Raw genomic sequence first — 20,849 nt, forward strand, 5'->3', positions numbered from 1 at the left:
CTGCTAAAATAACTGTTTTACATAGGGATTAAGCATTTAGAACGATACATTGTTTAAAATAAGGGCACTTTACTCTTGATATTTTACGGTTTTTTCAATTTTCTGAAAAATCCTATCATTAGATTTTTTTAAAAATACGATATTCTTGCTTAACTAACGTTTCTACATAGGGATTAAGCATTTAGAACGAAATCTAATGTCAGAAAATGGCACTTTACTCTTGACATTTTTCGGTTTTTTCAATTTTCTGGGAAATCCTATCATTAGATTTTTTTAAAAATACGATATTCTTGCTTAACTAACGTTTTTACATAGGGATTAAGCATTTAGAACGAAATCTAATGTAGGAAAATGGTACTTTACTCTTGATCGGTACGTTGGGACTTTGAAAATATTCGGGCGTTCCAATCGCTCGTCTGTTGCATCATAGCGCGTCTCGGCGCAATCGACCGATTCGCTCGACCCATTATTTTCGATTTACGGCTAAAATAAATTTTTCTCATTTTATTCAATAACATATTCTTGCTTAGATAACTTTTTTACATAGGGATTAAGCATTTAGAACGATATAATGTTTAAAATAAGGGCACTTTACTCTTGACATTTTACGGTTTTTTCAATTTTCTGAAAAATCCTACCATTAGATTTTTTTAAAAATACGATATTCTTGCTTAACTAACGTTTCTACATAGGGATTAAGCATTTAGAACGAAATCTAATGTCAGAAAATGGCACTTTACTCTTGACATTTTTCGGTTTTTTCAATTTTCTGGAAAATCCTATCATTAGATTTTTTTTAAAATACGATATTCTTGCTTAACTAACGTTTTTACATAGGGATTAAGCATTTAGAACGAAATCTAATGTAGGAAAATGGTACTTTACTCTTGACCGGTACGTTGGGACTTTGAAAATATTCGGGCGTTCCAATCGCTCGTCTGTTGCATCATAGCGCGTCTCGGCGCAATCGACCGATTCGCTCGACCCATTATTTTCGATTTACGGCTAAAATAAATTTTTCTCATTTTATTCAATAACATATTCTTGCTTAGATAACTTTTTTACATAGGGATTGAGCATTTAGAACGATATAATGTTTAAAATAAGGGCACTTTACTCTTGACATTTTACGGTTTTTTCAATTTTCTGAAAAATCCTATCATTAGATTTTTTTAAAAATACGATAATCTTGCATAACTAACGTTTCTACATAGGGATTAAGCATTTAGAACGAAATCTAATGTCAGAAAATGGCACTTTACTCTTGACATTTTTCGGTTTTTTCAATTTTCTGGAAAATCCTATCATTAGATTTTTTTAAAAATACGATATTCTTGCTTAACTAACGTTTTTACATAGGGATTAAGTATTTAGAACGAAATCTAATGTAGGAAAATGGTACTTTACTCTTGATCGGTACGTTGGGACTTTGAAAATATTCGGGCGTACGCGGCGCGCTCGGCGCTTCGAACAGCTCCGGTGTCCCCATTATTTTCGATTTACGGCTAAAATAAATTTTTCTAATTTTTTTCAATAACATATTCCTGCTAAAATAACTTTTTTACATAGGGATTAAGCATTTAGAACGATACATTGTTTAAAATAAGGGCACTTTACTCTTGACATTTTACGGTTTTTTCAATTTTCTGAAAAATCCTATCATTAGATTTTTTTAAAAATACGATATTCTTGCTTAACTAACGTTTCTACATAGGGATTAAGCATTTAGAACGAAATCTAATGTCAGAAAATGGCACTTTACTCTTGACATTTTTCGGTTTTTTCAATTTTCTGGGAAATCCTATCATTAGATTTTTTTAAAAATACGATATTCTTGCTTAACTAACGTTTTTACATAGGTATTAAGCATTTAGAACGAAATCTAATGTAGGAAAATGGTACTTTACTCTTGATCGGTACGTTGGGACTTTGAAAATATTCGGGCGTTCCAATCGCTCGTCTGTTGCATCATAGCGCGTCTCGGCGCAATCGACCGATTCGCTCGATCCATTATTTTCGATTTACGGCTAAAATAAATTTTTCTCATTTTATTCAATAACATATTCTTGCTTAAATAACTTTTTTACATAGGGATTAAGCATTTAGAACGATACATTGTTTAAAATAAGGGCACTTTACTCTTGACATTTTACGGTTTTTTCAATTTTCTGAAAAATCCTATCATTAGATTTTTTTTAGAATACGATATTCTTGCTTAACTAACGTTTCTACATAGGGATTAAGCATTTAGAACGAAATCTAATGTCAGAAAATGGCACTTTACTCTTGACATTTTCCGGTTTTTTCAATTTTCTGGAAAATCCTATCATTAGATTTTTTTAAAAATACGATATTCTTGCTTAACTAACGTTTTTACATAGGGATTAAGTATTTAGAACGAAATCTAATGTAGGAAAATGGTACTTTACTCTTGATCGGTACGTTGGGACTTTGAAAATATTCGGGCGTACGCGACGCGCTCGGCGCTTCGAACAGCTCCGGTGTCCCCATTATTTTCGATTTACGGCTAAAATAAATTTTTCTAATTTTTTTCAATAACATATTCCTGCTAAAATAACTTTTTTACATAGGGATTAAGCATTTAGAACGATACATTGTTTAAAATAAGGGCACTTTACTCTTGATATTTTACGGTTTTTTCAATTTTCTGAAAAATCCTATCATTAGATTTTTTTAAAAATACGATATTCTTGCTTAACTAACGTTTCTACATAGGGATTAAGCATTTAGAACGAAATCTAATGTCAGAAAATGGCACTTTACTCTTGACATTTTTCGGTTTTTTCAATTTTCTGGGAAATCCTATCATTAGATTTTTTTAAAAATACGATATTCTTGCTTAACTAACGTTTTTACATCGGGATTAAGCATTTAGAACGAAATCTAATGTAGGAAAATGGTACTTTACTCTTGATCGGTACGTTGGGACTTTGAAAATATTCGGGCGTTCCAATCGCTCGTCTGTTGCATCATAGCGCGTCTCGGCGCAATCGACCGATTCGCTCGATCCATTATTTTCGATTTACGGCTAAAATAAATTTTTCTCATTTTATTCAATAACATATTCTTGCTTAAATAACTTTTTTACATAGGGATTAAGCATTTAGAACGATACATTGTTTAAAATAAGGGCACTTTACTCTTGACATTTTACGGTTTTTTCAATTTTCTGAAAAATCCTATCATTAGATTTTTTTAAGAATACGATATTCTTGCTTAACTAACGTTTCTACATAGGGATTAAGCATTTAGAACGAAATCTAATGTCAGAAAATGGCACTTTACTCTTGACATTTTTCGGTTTTTTCAATTTTCTGGAAAATCCTATCATTAGATTTTTTTAAAAATACGATATTCTTGCTTAACTAACGTTTTTACATAGGGATTAAGTATTTAGAACGAAATCTAATGTAGGAAAATGGTACTTTACTCTTGATCGGTACGTTGGGACTTTGAAAATATTCGGGCGTACGCGGCGCGCTCGGCGCTTCGAACAGCTCCGGTGTCCCCATTATTTTCGATTTACGGCTAAAATAAATTTTTCTAATTTTTTTCAATAACATATTCCTGCTAAAATAACTGTTTTACATAGGGATTAAGCATTTAGAACGATACATTGTTTAAAATAAGGGCACTTTACTCTTGATATTTTACGGTTTTTTCAATTTTCTGAAAAATCCTATCATTAGATTTTTTTAAAAATACGATATTCTTGCTTAACTAACGTTTCTACATAGGGATTAAGCATTTAGAACGAAATCTAATGTCAGAAAATGGCACTTTACTCTTGACATTTTTCGGTTTTTTCAATTTTCTGGGAAATCCTATCATTAGATTTTTTTAAAAATACGATATTCTTGCTTAACTAACGTTTTTACATAGGGATTAAGCATTTAGAACGAAATCTAATGTAGGAAAATGGTACTTTACTCTTGATCGGTACGTTGGGACTTTGAAAATATTCGGGCGTACGCGGCGCGCTCGGCGCTTCGAACAGCTCCGGTGTCCCCATTATTTTCGATTTACGGCTAAAATAAATTTTTCTAATTTTTTTCAATAACATATTCCTGCTAAAATAACTGTTTTACATAGGGATTAAGCATTTAGAACGATACATTGTTTAAAATAAGGGCACTTTACTCTTGATATTTTACGGTTTTTTCAATTTTCTGAAAAATCCTATCATTAGATTTTTTTAAAAATACGATATTCTTGCTTAACTAACGTTTCTACATAGGGATTAAGCATTTAGAACGAAATCTAATGTCAGAAAATGGCACTTTACTCTTGACATTTTTCGGTTTTTTCAATTTTCTGGGAAATCCTATCATTAGATTTTTTTAAAAATACGATATTCTTGCTTAACTAACGTTTTTACATAGGGATTAAGCATTTAGAACGAAATCTAATGTAGGAAAATGGTACTTTACTCTTGATCGGTACGTTGGGACTTTGAAAATATTCGGGCGTTCCAATCGCTCGTCTGTTGCATCATAGCGCGTCTCGGCGCAATCGACCGATTCGCTCGACCCATTATTTTCGATTTACGGCTAAAATAAATTTTTCTCATTTTATTCAATAACATATTCTTGCTTAGATAACTTTTTTACATAGGGATTAAGCATTTAGAACGATATAATGTTTAAAATAAGGGCACTTTACTCTTGACATTTTACGGTTTTTTCAATTTTCTGGAAAATCCTACCATTAGATTTTTTTAAAAATACGATATTCTTGCTTAACTAACGTTTCTACATAGGGATTAAGCATTTAGAACGAAATCTAATGTCAGAAAATGGCACTTTACTCTTGACATTTTTCGGTTTTTTCAATTTTCTGGAAAATCCTATCATTAGATTTTTTTTAAAATACGATATTCTTGCTTAACTAACGTTTTTACATAGGGATTAAGCATTTAGAACGAAATCTAATGTAGGAAAATGGTACTTTACTCTTGACCGGTACGTTGGGACTTTGAAAATATTCGGGCGTTCCAATCGCTCGTCTGTTGCATCATAGCGCGTCTCGGCGCAATCGACCGATTCGCTCGACCCATTATTTTCGATTTACGGCTAAAATAAATTTTTCTCATTTTATTCAATAACATATTCTTGCTTAGATAACTTTTTTACATAGGGATTAAGCATTTAGAACGATATAATGTTTAAAATAAGGGCACTTTACTCTTGACATTTTACGGTTTTTTCAATTTTCTGAAAAATCCTATCATTAGATTTTTTTAAAAATACGATAATCTTGCATAACTAACGTTTCTACATAGGGATTAAGCATTTAGAACGAAATCTAATGTCAGAAAATGGCACTTTACTCTTGACATTTTTCGGTTTTTTCAATTTTCTGGAAAATCCTATCATTAGATTTTTTTAAAAATACGATATTCTTGCTTAACTAACGTTTTTACATAGGGATTAAGTATTTAGAACGAAATCTAATGTAGGAAAATGGTACTTTACTCTTGATCGGTACGTTGGGACTTTGAAAATATTCGGGCGTACGCGGCGCGCTCGGCGCTTCGAACAGCTCCGGTGTCCCCATTATTTTCGATTTACGGCTAAAATAAATTTTTCTAATTTTTTTCAATAACATATTCCTGCTAAAATAACTGTTTTACATAGGGATTAAGCATTTAGAACGATACATTGTTTAAAATAAGGGCACTTTACTCTTGATATTTTACGGTTTTTTCAATTTTCTGAAAAATCCTATCATTAGATTTTTTTAAAAATACGATATTCTTGCTTAACTAACGTTTCTACATAGGGATTAAGCATTTAGAACGAAATCTAATGTCAGAAAATGGCACTTTACTCTTGACATTTTTCGGTTTTTTCAATTTTCTGGGAAATCCTATCATTAGATTTTTTTAAAAATACGATATTCTTGCTTAACTAACGTTTTTACATAGGGATTAAGCATTTAGAACGAAATCTAATGTAGGAAAATGGTACTTTACTCTTGATCGGTACGTTGGGACTTAGAAAATATTCGGCCGTACGCGGCGCGTCTCGGCGCTTCGAACAGCTCCGGTGTCCCCATTATTTTCGATTTACGGCTAAAATAAATTTTTCTAATTTTTTTCAATAACATATTCTTGCTTAAATAACTTTTTTACATAGGGATTAAGCATTTAGAACGATACATTGTTTAAAATAATGGCACTTTACTCTTGACATTTTACGGTTTTTTCAATTTTCTGAAAAATCCTATCATTAGATTTTTTTAAAAATACGATATTCTTGCTTAACTAACGTTTCTACATAGGGATTAAGCATTTAGAACGAAATCTAATGTCAGAAAATGGCACTTTACTCTTGACATTTTTCGGTTTTTTCAATTTTCTGGAAAATCCTATCATTAGATTTTTTTAAAAATACGATATTCTTGCTTAACTAACGTTTTTACATAGGGATTAAGCATTTAGAACGAAATCTAATGTAGGAAAATGGTACTTTACTCTTGATCGGTACGTTGGGACTTAGAAAATATTCGGCCGTACGCGGCGCGTCTCGGCGCTTCGAACAGCTCCGGTGTCCCCATTATTTTCGATTTACGGCTAAAATAAATTTTTCTAATTTTTTTCAATAACATATTCTTGCTTAAATAACTTTTTTACATAGGGATTAAGCATTTAGAACGATACATTGTTTAAAATAATGGCACTTTACTCTTGACATTTTACGGTTTTTTCAATTTTCTGAAAAATCCTATCATTAGATTTTTTTAAAAATACGATATTCTTGCTTAACTAACGTTTCTACATAGGGATTAAGCATTTAGAACGAAATCTAATGTCAGAAAATGGCACTTTACTCTTGACATTTTTCGGTTTTTTCAATTTTCTGGAAAATCCTATCATTAGATTTTTTTAAAAATACGATATTCTTGCTTAACTAACGTTTTTACATAGGGATTAAGCATTTAGAACGAAATCTAATGTAGGAAAATGGTACTTTACTCTTGACCGGTACGTTGGGACTTTGAAAATATTCGGGCGTTCCAATCGCTCGTCTGTTGCATCATAGCGCGTCTCGGCGCAATCGACCGATTCGCTCGACCCATTATTTTCGATTTACGGCTAAAATAAATTTTTCTCGTTTTATTCAATAACATATTCTTGCTTAGATAACTTTTTTACATAGGGATTAAGCATTTAGAACGATATAATGTTTAAAATAAGGGCACTTTACTCTTGACATTTTACGGTTTTTTCAATTTTCTGAAAAATCCTATCATTAGATTTTTTTAAAAATACGATAATCTTGCATAACTAACGTTTCTACATAGGGATTAAGCATTTAGAACGAAATCTAATGTCAGAAAATGGCACTTTACTCTTGACATTTTTCGGTTTTTTCAATTTTCTGGAAAATCCTATCATTAGATTTTTTTAAAAATACGATATTCTTGCTTAACTAACGTTTTTACATAGGGATTAAGTATTTAGAACGAAATCTAATGTAGGAAAATGGTACTTTACTCTTGATCGGTACGTTGGGACTTTGAAAATATTCGGGCGTACGCGGCGCGCTCGGCGCTTCGAACAGCTCCGGTGTCCCCATTATTTTCGATTTACGGCTAAAATAAATTTTTCTAATTTTTTTCAATAACATATTCCTGCTAAAATAACTGTTTTACATAGGGATTAAGCATTTAGAACGATACATTGTTTAAAATAAGGGCACTTTACTCTTGATATTTTACGGTTTTTTCAATTTTCTGAAAAATCCTATCATTAGATTTTTTTAAAAATACGATATTCTTGCTTAACTAACGTTTCTACATAGGGATTAAGCATTTAGAACGAAATCTAATGTCAGAAAATGGCACTTTACTCTTGACATTTTTCGGTTTTTTCAATTTTCTGGGAAATCCTATCATTAGATTTTTTTAAAAATACGATATTCTTGCTTAACTAACGTTTTTACATAGGGATTAAGCATTTAGAACGAAATCTAATGTAGGAAAATGGTACTTTACTCTTGATCGGTACGTTGGGACTTTGAAAATATTCGGGCGTTCCAATCGCTCGTCTGTTGCATCATAGCGCGTCTTTTTTTTTTTTTTTTTTTTTTGTTTAACGTGGGGGAAATCTGCTGGTCAGACACCCCCGTCCCGCCCGAGGGGCGGGGCGGGGGTAGTGCGGGTTTTGACCCGCTAAAACCCCCACGGCGGCCTAGGGCGCTGGCGAGTAGCGGGGGAGCCACGGGAACTCTTACAGAACACAACCGCGGCTCCCCCTCGCCTGGCCGGCCACCAGGATGGAATGGCGATGGCCGGCCGCGTCCCGGGGGGGAGATTTATACTCCCCCCATGAATCATCTTGCTTCGGCGGTGCGGGGGACCGCACCCCACACCGCCTCGTCACTCCCACTTTGGGGAGGACGGCTTCAGTTGGGGGGGGGGGGGTTGGCGGGCGGCGGGCAATTAAACCAGTAATCTGGTACACCCGCCGCCCGCCTATTCTCATCTGCTCGGGGAGGGGGGCTCTAGGCGTGGGCGCACACGCCGCACCCCCCGCTCACGGCGACCCCGCTCGGCAGCCTCCTTCTGCAGCATCACCTCTTCGCAGAAGGCGATGGCTGCCGCCCATTTTCTTGGGCTCTCCAGCATGGCCCCAACTAAGCTGGAGAGAGCGAGGTCGCGACCAACTTCCCGTCTTAGGACTCGGCGCAGCACTGAAAAGGCGGGGCATACCTCCAGTGTATGCTGCGCCGAGTCCTCCTCCGCGCCACAGTGGTGGCACACCGTCGTCGCTTCCCGACCGATGCGACACAGGTACACACCGAAGCAGCCATGCCCGGTGAACACCTGCGTCGCACGGTAGGTGAGCCTGCCAAACCGCCTCTCCCGCCACGAGGTGAAGTGTGGCAGGAGAGCCCCAGGGACGCGCTCGCCGGCATGGGAACAAAGCTCCGCATGCCATCTGGCGAGCGCTAGTCCCCGGGCCTGGAGTTCGAAGCCGTCGACCGCCTCCCGCTCCGGCGGGTCCCCCCGAGCCCGGCCAGCGATGCATATGCGCCTATAGACATAGGCGCGCATCGCCGCCTGCAGCTCGAAGGGAATTTCTCCCGCCAGAGCAAGCGCCGCCACGGTAGACGCGGTGCGGTAACCCCGTATGAGGCGAAGGGCCATTTGCCTCTGAAGCCGGCGCAACAACAAAGTGATGCGCCGGCTTGCCCTCGCGGACGGCCCCCAGATCGGGGCGCCGTACAAGGCCATGGACCGCACCACGCCCAGGTATAGGCGACGCACCATGTTATCCGGTCCCCCGAGATTGGGCAACAGGCGGCCGAGCGAGGCCGCCGCCCTCTCAACTCGGGGGACGAGGCGGCCGAAATGCGCCCCGAATCTCCAGTGGCTGTCGAGGATCAGTCCGAGATACTTGATCTCGGACTTCACCTCGACGCAGGCTCCTCCAACCCAGATCCACGATCCGGCCGGTGGCCGCGACCGAGGCCGTCCAAACCAGACGGCCTCGGCCTTCTCCGGGGCCATCTTCAGCCCCAGATCGTGGATCTTCGCGACGACGGCTGCCACCGCAACCTCCGCTCGTCGGATGGTCCTCTCGAAGGTGTCCCCGACGGTGACCACTAACGTGTCGTCCGCATAGCAGACGACAGTGGCACCGTCGGGCAGGGAGGCCCTCAGGACTGCGTTATATCCCAGGTCCCACAGGAGTGGTCCTAACACGGACCCCTGTGGGACCCCGCAGTCCACTTCCCTCCGTATCGTCCCGTACCGGCCCGGGTATTCCACCCACCTGTCCCGCAGGTAGGCCCCGATCACCCGCCTCAGATAGGGAGGCACCTGGTGTTCAACCAGGGCCTCCCTAATGGCGGACCAGGGCAGGGTGTTAAATGCATTGACGATGTCGATCGACACCGCCAAACACACCCCGCCCCGTGCCACGGCATTGTCCGAGAGGGACTTTAGACGGTCGATTGCGTCGACCGTCGATCGCCCCTCCCGGAAGCCGAACTGGCAGTCCGCCAGATCGGGGCCAACGCGGGACAGGTGCCTGGCGAGGCGGGCAGCAATGATCTTTTCAAAGATCTTGCCCACCTCGTCCAGGAGGCAAATGGGCCGGTACGCGGAGGGAGAATCCGCAGGCCTCCCATCCTTCTTTAAGAGGACCATCCGACTTCTCCTCCAGAGGTCCGGGAACACCCCGGACCTCAGGAGCCCGGAGAAGAGGCTTCTGAGCCTCCCGCCCAGGACGCTCATGGCAAGCAACCAGACCCGGCCGGGGATACCGTCCGGCCCCGGGGCAGTATTCTTGCCCCGAAGCCATTTGACTACCCCGGCCATTTCCTCCGGCGCGACCTCCAGATCCGGGGACCACTCATGTCCCTCTAGCTGAGGGACGGGCCGGGACGCCTCCCCGCTGACGGGGAATAGCGCGTCCACGACCCGTCCGAGCATCCCCGGATCCAGGCTTTCCGTCAGAGGGGGCGCCCAGGGACGTAAACGTCCCATCGCCATTTTGTATGGGCGCCCCCACGGATCTCGGTTCAGAGACCCGAGAAAGTCGCGCCAGGCCTGGCTCTTCGCCTGCCTGATGGCCAGCTGCAGGGCGACCACCTTCTCCCTGTATCGCCCATACAGCCGGATAGCCAGCTCCACGTCGGAACGTCGTCGTCGACGGGCGCGGGCGTACTGGCGTCGCGCGCGGATGCACTCTGTGCGTAAATCCGCTATCGCGCGCGACCACCAGTACACCGCCTTCCTCGGGAAGACCCTGGCCCGGGGCATGGCGACGTCGCAAATCGACGTCATTGCGCCCCGGAACCAATGGGCCTCCCTTGTCCCGTCGACTGGCCCGGCCGGTGTTGCCGGCCAGGCCACGACGTGGGCTGCCGCCATCAGAGCGTCCTGGTCGAGGCGCTTCAGCGCCCACCGTGGCTGAGGCGATCCCTCATCAGCGGGGCGACGTCGGGGCGTCGATGGGGCGGCGGAGAGGCCGAGAACAATGTATCTGTGGTCGGACAGCGTCTCGACCTCCTCCGCCACCCTCCACCCCGTAATACGGCGCACGGCCGGGGGCGTTGCCCATGACAGGTCAACGATGGACCCCCCGTTATACCGCACGCACGTATGGACCGAGCCCGTGTTTAGAAGACAGAGTCCGAGTCCCGCCGCCCAATCAAGCACCTCCCGGCCCCTCGGGTCCGTCCTGGGGGAACCCCAAGCTGAAGACTTGGCGTTGAAGTCCCCCAGGACCAGCACCGGACGCGGCTGGCAGCGAGAGACGCATCTCCCCACCACGTCCAGATACTGTTCATACTCCACGAGGGACCACCTCGGAGGTGCGTAGATCGCCACAACCACGGTGCCGCCCCAGTCAACGGCCAGGTATCCCCGGCCGCGCTCGATAACGGAGCACGCCGGGGACCCCGGCCGGCCTGCCCATATTATAACGACGGAGCCGTCCAAGTCCCCCATCCAATGTGGATGGTCGGGGACCCGGTACGGCTCCGCCGCTACGGCCAACCCGGCACCCCGCTCGGCCAGGAATTGCACAAAAAGGTCTTGTGCCCTGACCGAGCGGTTCAGGTTGGCCTGAATAATAGGGCCAGTAGGCCCCATTACTCCGGCGCCTCAATCTCCATCGCTGCCGCGGGAGCGGTGGCGTCTGGGGTTTTATCAGCCCCAACCGCCCCCGCGGGCGCGACGGTGGCATCCTTGGGTGCCGGATCCTTTGTTTTAGGAGCTGCCACGGCGGCTGCCGCCTTGGCCGTCGTGGTTCTCCTCCCCCTGCTTCCTCTGCCGCGTCTCGCGCTGGCAGGGCACGCCCGGCTGCCGAGGCGGTGGCCGGCCGGCTTGCCAGCACCCGCGCAAAGCGGGCACTTTGGCTTTTCTGTGCAGCCAGCCACCTTATGGTCCTGACTGCCGCACCCGAAACAGCAGCCGGACCGATCCTCGGCCGCAGTGCACCGCTGCCTCGTGTGGCCTAAGCCAAAGCAGCGGTAGCACTGCAAGGGCCGGGCGCTGAGGGCCTCCACCGTCGCCTGGGTCCAGCCCACCGTCAGTTTGCCGGCGACCGCGACTTTACGTGCGGCCGCGGCAGGGCACTGGACCCAGAGGGTGCCCAAACCAGAGGGGGAAGACCGGATTTCGCCGGTCTTCACATCCCCCCGGTCGCACCCTCCCACACGGGCGACAGCTGCGGCGACCTCCACCGGCGTGGTCGAGTCGACCAGGCCGCGCACCCTAAGGTCGGCCTTTTTGATTGGGCGCGCGACCTTCACGCCGGTCCCTGCCAGCGCGTCAGCCATCTTAGAGGCCAGGGCAGTGGCCTTGGCTGCTCCATCGGCTCCGGGGACCTCCAAAATTATTGCCCCCGTCACCGCTCTCCTGGGCTTCAGCGAGGCGATGCCAAGTTCTGCCAGGTCTATTTTGGACCTGGCAGTGGCCATCGCCTCGGCGTAACTCATCGCCCCGCCGGCCGGTACCGTTAGAGTAACGGCAGCCGTGCGGGGCGGACGTGGCGGCAGGGGAGCCCTTTTGGGAGCAGCCGGTGCCACCCGCCTCGCCGCCCTCTGGGTCAAAGCAGCCTTGGCAGCTGCCGCAGGTTTATCTGCGGCAGCCGCCCTTTTGGCCTTCCGGCCAACTACCTTTGACCACACCTCAGTTGGAGGTGTGGTGGAGGGCGGCGCAACAGTGGGGGCGGGCTGCATTTGTGTCGCCTTAGCGACCACAGTCGCTCCCCCACTGCCACCCTTTTTCTTTCCCCCCCTCCTGTCCATCGGCAGGGGTGGGGCTGGCGGCACGGGTGCCGCCGATCGCGGGCCTCGCACCCGCGGGACCAGCTCCCTTCTGAACGATGCCAATTTGGCATCGATAAGGGAGCCGATCTGTGCCAGCAAGTCGGCTGGCACAGCCGCGGGTGGGGGCGAGGACCCTCCTCGCCCAGGTGACTGGGGCCCCCGAGCGCCGATAACCGGCAGCAACCCCTTGCCCCCATCAGGGGGCAGCGGCGGAGCCATCCCGGCAACAGCCGGCCCCGCCTCCACCGCTTGACGGAGTCGGGCGACCTCCGCCCGTAACTCCGCCAACTGCTCCCTCAATGAGGCATTTTCGGCCTCTAAGAGCCGGGTGGCGCTGGGAGCCGACCGAACTGCCAGCTCCGCTACGCCCACCCGGCTGTTCAGGGCCGCCGTCCGGAGGGACCGCACCGCGCTGGCCTTCAGTCCCGTCGCGGCACTGGATATCCTGGCCACATCGCCCAGGCACTCCATTACCGCGGCCGCAACGTCCCGCGTCGGGCGGCCCCGGAAATCCGCAGCGACCTCCACCTCATCAGGGAGTGGGTCGCTCGAACTCGCGGGCCTCGGTCCCGGGGCAACCGGGTCGAAGATGTCCGCTATGAGGCTTTTCTCAGCCTCAGCCTGTCTCCGTTTGGCCTCTTGGAGGCCAACGTATTGCCCGGTCGTCGGTGGCCGGCCCCGTTTCCTCGTGGAGGTGCCCGGGACGCTCTGCGACGAGTGGTGGGAGGAGACGGAGAAGTCCGACTCCTCCCCCCCGTCGCAGTCGCCAAGGCCCTCCGCAGGCCTCTTTGCGCCGCGTGTTGCAGAATGCCTCCGCGACACCGGCTCTGTACATCTTTTGAGGCGCACGATAGGCCCGCGCACCTCCACCTCACGCTCGTTTCCCCCCTCCCCGGTTGTACTTGAAAAAGAAGAATCCATAATTCATCCCACGAGTGTGGTCGGAAAGGAGGTCACCCCGGGTAGAGCCGCCATACCCGGGGAAGGCTAATACGCCCGGGGGGTCGCCAGGTACCCCGGGGTTGTCCGCTAACGATTGGTGCACCCACCAACCATAGCTGGCGCTTACTCCAGCTACGCCCTCTTCACCGCGCAACACTGCTTGGGGCTAGGGATTTTTTAGAGAGGTTGTCATCCTCGCGGTCCGGCCGGTTAAGGCAAGACCCCCGTTCCTGTAAAACATGACCACAGGTTTACGGTATGTGTCCGACTTTAGTTGGCCCCTCACCTCAAGCCACTCCGGCTAGGTAGAACCTGCCAGGGAATAAAATCCCCGCCGGCACAGCCTTGAGGATCATTAGGGCACGAAGCCCCCCCACCACGACAAGGTAGCGGACACGGTGGGGATCATAGCGCGTCTCGGCGCAATCGACCGATTCGCTCGATCCATTATTTTCGATTTACGGCTAAAATAAATTTTTCTAATTTTTTTCAATAACATATTCCTGCTAAAATAACTTTTTTACATAGGGATTAAGCATTTAGAACGATACATTGTTTAAAATAAGGGCACTTTACTCTTGACATTTTACGGTTTTTTCAATTTTCTGAAAAATCCTATCATTAGATTTTTTTAAAAATACGATATTCTTGCTTAACTAACGTTTCTACATAGGGATTAAGCATTTAGAACGAAATCTAATGTCAGAAAATGGCACTTTACTCTTGACATTTTTCGGTTTTTTCAATTTTCTGGGAAATCCTATCATTAGATTTTTTTAAAAATACGATATTCTTGCTTAACTAACGTTTTTACATAGGGATTAAGCATTTAGAACGAAATCTAATGTAGGAAAATGGTACTTTACTCTTGATCGGTACGTTGGCACTTAGAAAATATTCGGGCGTTCCAATCGCTCGTCTGTTGCATCATAGCGCGTCTCGGCGCAATCGACCGATTCGCTCGATCCATTATTTTCGATTTACGGCTAAAATAAATTTTTCTCATTTTATTCAATAACATATTCCTGCTAAAATAACTTTTTTACATAGGGATTAAGCATTTAGAACGATACATTGTTTAAAATAAGGGCACTTTACTCTTGACATTTTACGGTTTTTTCAATTTTCTGAAAAATCCTATCATTAGATTTTTTTAAAAATACGATATTCTTGCTTAACTAACGTTTCTACATAGGGATTAAGCATTTAGAACGAAATCTAATGTCAGAAAATGGCACTTTACTCTTGACATTTTTCGGTTTTTTCAATTTTCTGGAAAATCCTATCATTAGATTTTTTTAAAAATACGATATTCTTGCTTAACTAACGTTTTTACATAGGGATTAAGCATTTAGAACGAAATCTAATGTAGGAAAATGGTACTTTACTCTTGATCGGTACGTTGGGACTTTGAAAATATTCGGGCGTTCCAATCGCTCGTCTGTTGCATCATAGCGCGTCTCGGCGCAATCGACCGATTCGCTCGATCCATTATTTTCGATTTACGGCTAAAATAAATTTTTCTCATTTTATTCAATAACATATTCTTGCTTAAATAACTTTTTTACATAGGGATTAAGCATTTAGAACGATACATTGTTTAAAATAAGGGCACTTTACTCTTGACATTTTACGGTTTTTTCAATTTTCTGAAAAATCCTATCATTAGATTTTTTTAAGAATACGATATTCTTGCTTAACTAACGTTTCTACATAGGGATTAAGCATTTAGAACGAAATCTAATGTCAGAAAATGGCACTTTACTCTTGACATTTTTCGGTTTTTTCAATTTTCTGGAAAATCCTATCATTAGATTTTTTTAAAAATACGATATTCTTGCTTAACTAACGTTTTTACATAGGGATTAAGTATTTAGAACGAAATCTAATGTAGGAAAATGGTACTTTACTCTTGATCGGTACGTTGGGACTTTGAAAATATTCGGGCGTACGCGGCGCGCTCGGCGCTTCGAACAGCTCCGGTGTCCCCATTATTTTCGATTTACGGCTAAAATAAATTTTTCTAATTTTTTTCAATAACATATTCCTGCTAAAATAACTTTTTTACATAGGGATTAAGCATTTAGAACGATACATTGTTTAAAATAAGGGCACTTTACTCTTGACATTTTACGGTTTTTTCAATTTTCTGAAAAATCCTATCATTAGATTTTTTTAAAAATACGATATTCTTGCTTAACTAACGTTTCTACATAGGGATTAAGCATTTAGAACGAAATCTAATGTCAGAAAATGGCACTTTACTCTTGACATTTTACGGTTTTTTCAATTTTCTGGGAAATCCTATCATTAGATTTTTTTAAAAATACGATATTCTTGCTTAACTAACGTTTTTACATAGGGATTAAGCATTTAGAACGAAATCTAATGTAGGAAAATGGTACTTTACTCTTGATCGGTACGTTGGGACTTAGAAAATATTCGGCCGTACGCGGCGCGTCTCGGCGCTTCGAACAGCTCCGGTGTCCCCATTATTTTCGATTTACGGCTAAAATAAATTTTTCTAATTTTTTTCAATTACATATTCTTGCTTAGATAACTTTTTTACATAGGGATTAAGCATTTAGAACGACATATTGTTTAAAATAATGGTACTTTACTCTTGTGATTTTTCGGTTTTTTTTGATTATTTGGAAAAATAAATTTTTGTAATTTTTTTAAATACGATATTCGTGATCAGTGAACGATTTCACATATGGATTAAGCATTTAGAATCGTGCGGAAGCGTTATTAAAAAAGTTTACTCGATGCGATGGGACTTTGAAAAGTTTGTGAAAATTTTCATATTGGGAAAAAATGTGTAATTTTTTGTCTAGTTTACGGTGGTGTAATTTATTTTAATGTTTACTATAAATTTTTTTTTCGTTCGTTCACGCGCTATGTTACAACAGCACGGCCGGGCGGTCTGTTGCCGCGGCGGTTTACACTCGTAAGCGCGCGTGCTATTCGGCCGGCGGCGCCGGCGTCCTTGCCGGCCGTTCGGTATCTATAAGAGATACACGGTCCGTGCGAGGCGGACGGAGCAGAGCGGGTTTTGGGCCAATTCTACGATCTCGGTCGAGAAGCTGTCTCAGAGCTCCTTCGGGGCTTCGGTCCTGACTGTTTCGTGCCGTTTACGTTACGGACTTTTCTCCACACAGCGTGGCCACGGGTCGGTGTCTTTGACCGAATGGCCCATATGTGGCAAGCCCTACGGGGTTGGTTACCCGTATGCACTTTGTATGTATACTCGTACTCACTGAGCAATCGACTCTTCTGTCCGAGCGATGGAAAAATTTTTTAAAATGCATCTGTAAGATTTGGAAGCAAATCGTACCAATTGAAAACTGTGGCTAAAATGAATAGCCCAGTGGAGAGAGAAAACTATCAAAAAACTGATTTTTTAAATCAAGAGGTGTCAGAAATCGAAATGCCTAGCGCGAGCGGAAGAACACGCTTTCTCGCCAGTCCAGCATGTGTCCTGTCCGTTCTTCCTCGGCTTGCCGATTTTGCCCAGATCAGAGGTTTCGTGCTTCCGGCGGTCAGAAGATCAGCGTGAGCGTACGCGCTTCCACGACTATGGCATCACCCATGTACTTTTTCCTTTGAATATATTTGAGTACATAAAAAATATTAAAACATATAGAGAGAACTGTGTCTTGGATCTTAAAAATTTGTCAATAGCGATGATATATTATTACTTAACTTGAAGTATTTGTACGTTTTAGCTGGGACGTACATTTATCTTACAAGATGTTAATAGCGAGACTCTTGAAGATAAAATTATCTTGTGATTTTATGAAGGCAAAGATAGAAACGTACGAAGCTGGCGTACGTAGAAAAATGTGATTTTACGATAGAACAAAAATATAATACGTACGTTTTTGGGCGTACGGTAAAATATCTGTATGGTAGAAAAATGAAAGAAATTGAGCGTTAAAGAAGATATGTTACAAGCGCGGAATGTGGCAAAACTTGTACATATTTGAAAGAGAAAAGTGGTGTGTCGACCTGACATATATATATGAAACAGGCGACGATGGAAAAGGATTTAAATTTTGTCCATTTTATATATACATATTGTATAGTTCCCTGGTTGATCCTGCCAGTAGTCATATGCTTGTCTCAAAGATTAAGCCATGCATGTCTCAGTACATGCCGTATTAAGGTGAAACCGCGAATGGCTCATTAAATCAGTTATGGTTTCTTAGATCGTACTAAAATTTACTTGGATAACTGTGGTAATTCTAGAGCTAATACATGCAAAACAGAGTTCCGACCAGAGATGGTAGGAACGCTTTTATTAGATCAAAACCAATCGGTGGCGGGTGTTTACACTCGTCCATCGTTTGCTTTGGTGACTCTGAATAACTTTGTGCTGATCGCATGGTCTTATAGCACCGGCGACGCATCTTTCAAATGTCTGCCTTATCAACTGTCGATGGTAGGTTCTGCGCCTACCATGGTTGTAACGGGTAACGGGGAATCAGGGTTCGATTCCGGAGAGGGAGCCTGAGAAACGGCTACCACATCCAAGGAAGGCAGCAGGCGCGCAAATTACCCACTCCCGGCACGGGGAGGTAGTGACGAAAAATAACGATACGGGACTCATCCGAGGCCCCGTAATCGGAATGAGTACACTTTAAATCCTTTAACGAGGATCCATTGGAGGGCAAGTCTGGTGCCAGCAGCCGCGGTAATTCCAGCTCCAATAGCGTATATTAAAGTTGTTGCGGTTAAAAAGCTCGTAGTTGAATCTGTGTGTCACAGTGTCGGTTCATCGCTCGCGGTGTTTAACTGGCATTATGTGGTACGTCCTACCGGTGGGCTTTGCTCTTCACGGGGCGGTCCAACTAATATCCCATCGCGGTGCTCTTCACTGAGTGTCGAGGTGGGCCGGTACGTTTACTTTGAACAAATTAGAGTGCTCAAAGCAGGCTACCTTCGCCTGAATACTGTGTGCATGGAATAATGGAATAGGACCTCGGTTCTATTTTGTTGGTTTTCGGAACCCCGAGGTAATGATTAATAGGGACAGATGGGGGCATTCGTATTGCGACGTTAGAGGTGAAATTCTTGGATCGTCGCAAGACGGACAGAAGCGAAAGCATTTGCCAAAAATGTTTTCATTAATCAAGAACGAAAGTTAGAGGTTCGAAGGCGATCAGATACCGCCCTAGTTCTAACCATAAACGATGCCAGCTAGCGATCCGCCGAAGTTCCTACGATGACTCGGCGGGCAGCTTCCGGGAAACCAAAGCTTTTGGGTTCCGGGGGAAGTATGGTTGCAAAGCTGAAACTTAAAGGAATTGACGGAAGGGCACCACCAGGAGTGGAGCCTGCGGCTTAATTTGACTCAACACGGGAAACCTCACCAGGCCCGGACACCGGAAGGATTGACAGATTGATAGCTCTTTCTTGATTCGGTGGGTGGTGGTGCATGGCCGTTCTTAGTTGGTGGAGCGATTTGTCTGGTTAATTCCGATAACGAACGAGACTCTAGCCTGCTAAATAGACGTAATTATGGTATCTCGAAGGCTCTCGGCTTCTGCCGGTGGGGTTTTTACTACCAACGTACAAACAAATCTTCTTAGAGGGACAGGCGGCTTCTAGCCGCACGAGATTGAGCAATAACAGGTCTGTGATGCCCTTAGATGTTCTGGGCCGCACGCGCGCTACACTGAAGGAATCAGCGTGTGTTCCCTGGCCGAAAGGCCCGGGTAACCCGCTGAACCTCCTTCGTGCTAGGGATTGGGGCTTGCAATTATTCCCCATGAACGAGGAATTCCCAGTAAGCGCGAGTCATAAGCTCGCGTTGATTACGTCCCTGCCCTTTGTACACACCGCCCGTCGCTACTACCGATTGAATGATTTAGTGAGGTCTTCGGACTGGTGCGCGGCAATGTTTCGGCATTGCCGATGATGCCGGGAAGATGACCAAACTTGATTATTTAGAGGAAGTAAAAGTCGTAACAAGGTTTCCGTAGGTGAACCTGCGGAAGGATCATTACAATGTTCCAATATATCTCAAAGAGAGAGGAGAGGAGGAGAGAAAATGAATTCGATTAGTTTGTGGATAAGAATTCATATAAAAAAAAAAGATATTGTTGAGCCCGCCAGATCATTCGTGCGTGATTTACACGGCCAGACGTGTGTACTACACGTATTAGGCCTTTGATCTGCGTTGCGTAGGCCACAACAAATCTTTCAAAGAGAGAGAGATATATGTGTTGTTGGGGTTTGTGATTATGAAGGTGCCCCAACGCACAAAAATATATAAAAATGTACAAAGTTGGGATGTGGTGTGGTGGAGAAGAGTTGGGCCCGACCAGATCATTCGTGCGTGATTTACACGGCAGACGTGTGTACTACACGTATTAGGCCTTTGATCTGCGTTGCGTAGGCCATCTTCCTTCCAAGACACACACGTGTTGGGGTTTGTGTGATTTTATGATAGTGCCTCAACACGGAAAAATAAGCGTACGAGAAGAGTTGGGCCCGACCAGATCATTCGTGCGTGATTTATACACGGCCAGACGCGTATTATATTACACGTATTAGGCCTTTGATCTGCGTTGCGTAGGCCATCTTCTCGATAGAGAGAAAGCCAATGTATTCTTTTTTCTTTCTTTACACACACACACACACAGTTGTAGTAGGACAGGGAGGGATGCGAGCGTGCTAATCACGCTTCCTCAAGTCTTCGCTGTGGTGTAAAAAAAAAAAAGAAAAAAAGGAATCGTTGGGAAAGTCCAAAGGACGAAAATATCGGGCAGTCTGAAGATAACTTAATGCTCGTTTACATTGGTATCAAGAGAGACCGGCTTGTGTAGCTCGTTTCAATGCTGTGTCGTTGTCATTGACACCCTACTCTGTTGCGCGCTAGTGGCAGCATGAGCGTGGGACGTATATATATATGACACCCAGCTAGAGCCGGCCGTGAGTCCGTCCGGTGTAAATAACGACGAAAGGAGAGAGAAACTTTTCGAATCCAGTATCGGGTTGATAATTGTCCAGTTTGAATATCCATATCCCCGTCGTTTTTGGAGGTGATATACTCTCTGTGTTTCTTCGATAGAAGGCTTTTCAATGTTCTAT

General features: G+C 44.5%; 1 non-coding gene across 1 annotated transcript; it reads left to right on the top strand.

Moving 5' to 3' along the window:
- The first annotated feature begins 17,840 nt into the window (after positions 1-17,840).
- LOC143262368 (small subunit ribosomal RNA) lies at positions 17,841-19,761 on the top strand. The gene has a single exon (XR_013036200.1). It is a non-coding gene; the product is annotated as a small subunit ribosomal RNA (ribosomal RNA).
- The last annotated feature ends 1,088 nt before the right edge of the window (positions 19,762-20,849 follow it).

The sequence above is a fragment of the Megalopta genalis genome, unplaced genomic scaffold, assembly GCF_051020955.1.
Source record: "Megalopta genalis isolate 19385.01 unplaced genomic scaffold, iyMegGena1_principal scaffold0121, whole genome shotgun sequence".
Lineage (NCBI taxonomy): Eukaryota > Metazoa > Arthropoda > Insecta > Hymenoptera > Halictidae > Megalopta > Megalopta genalis.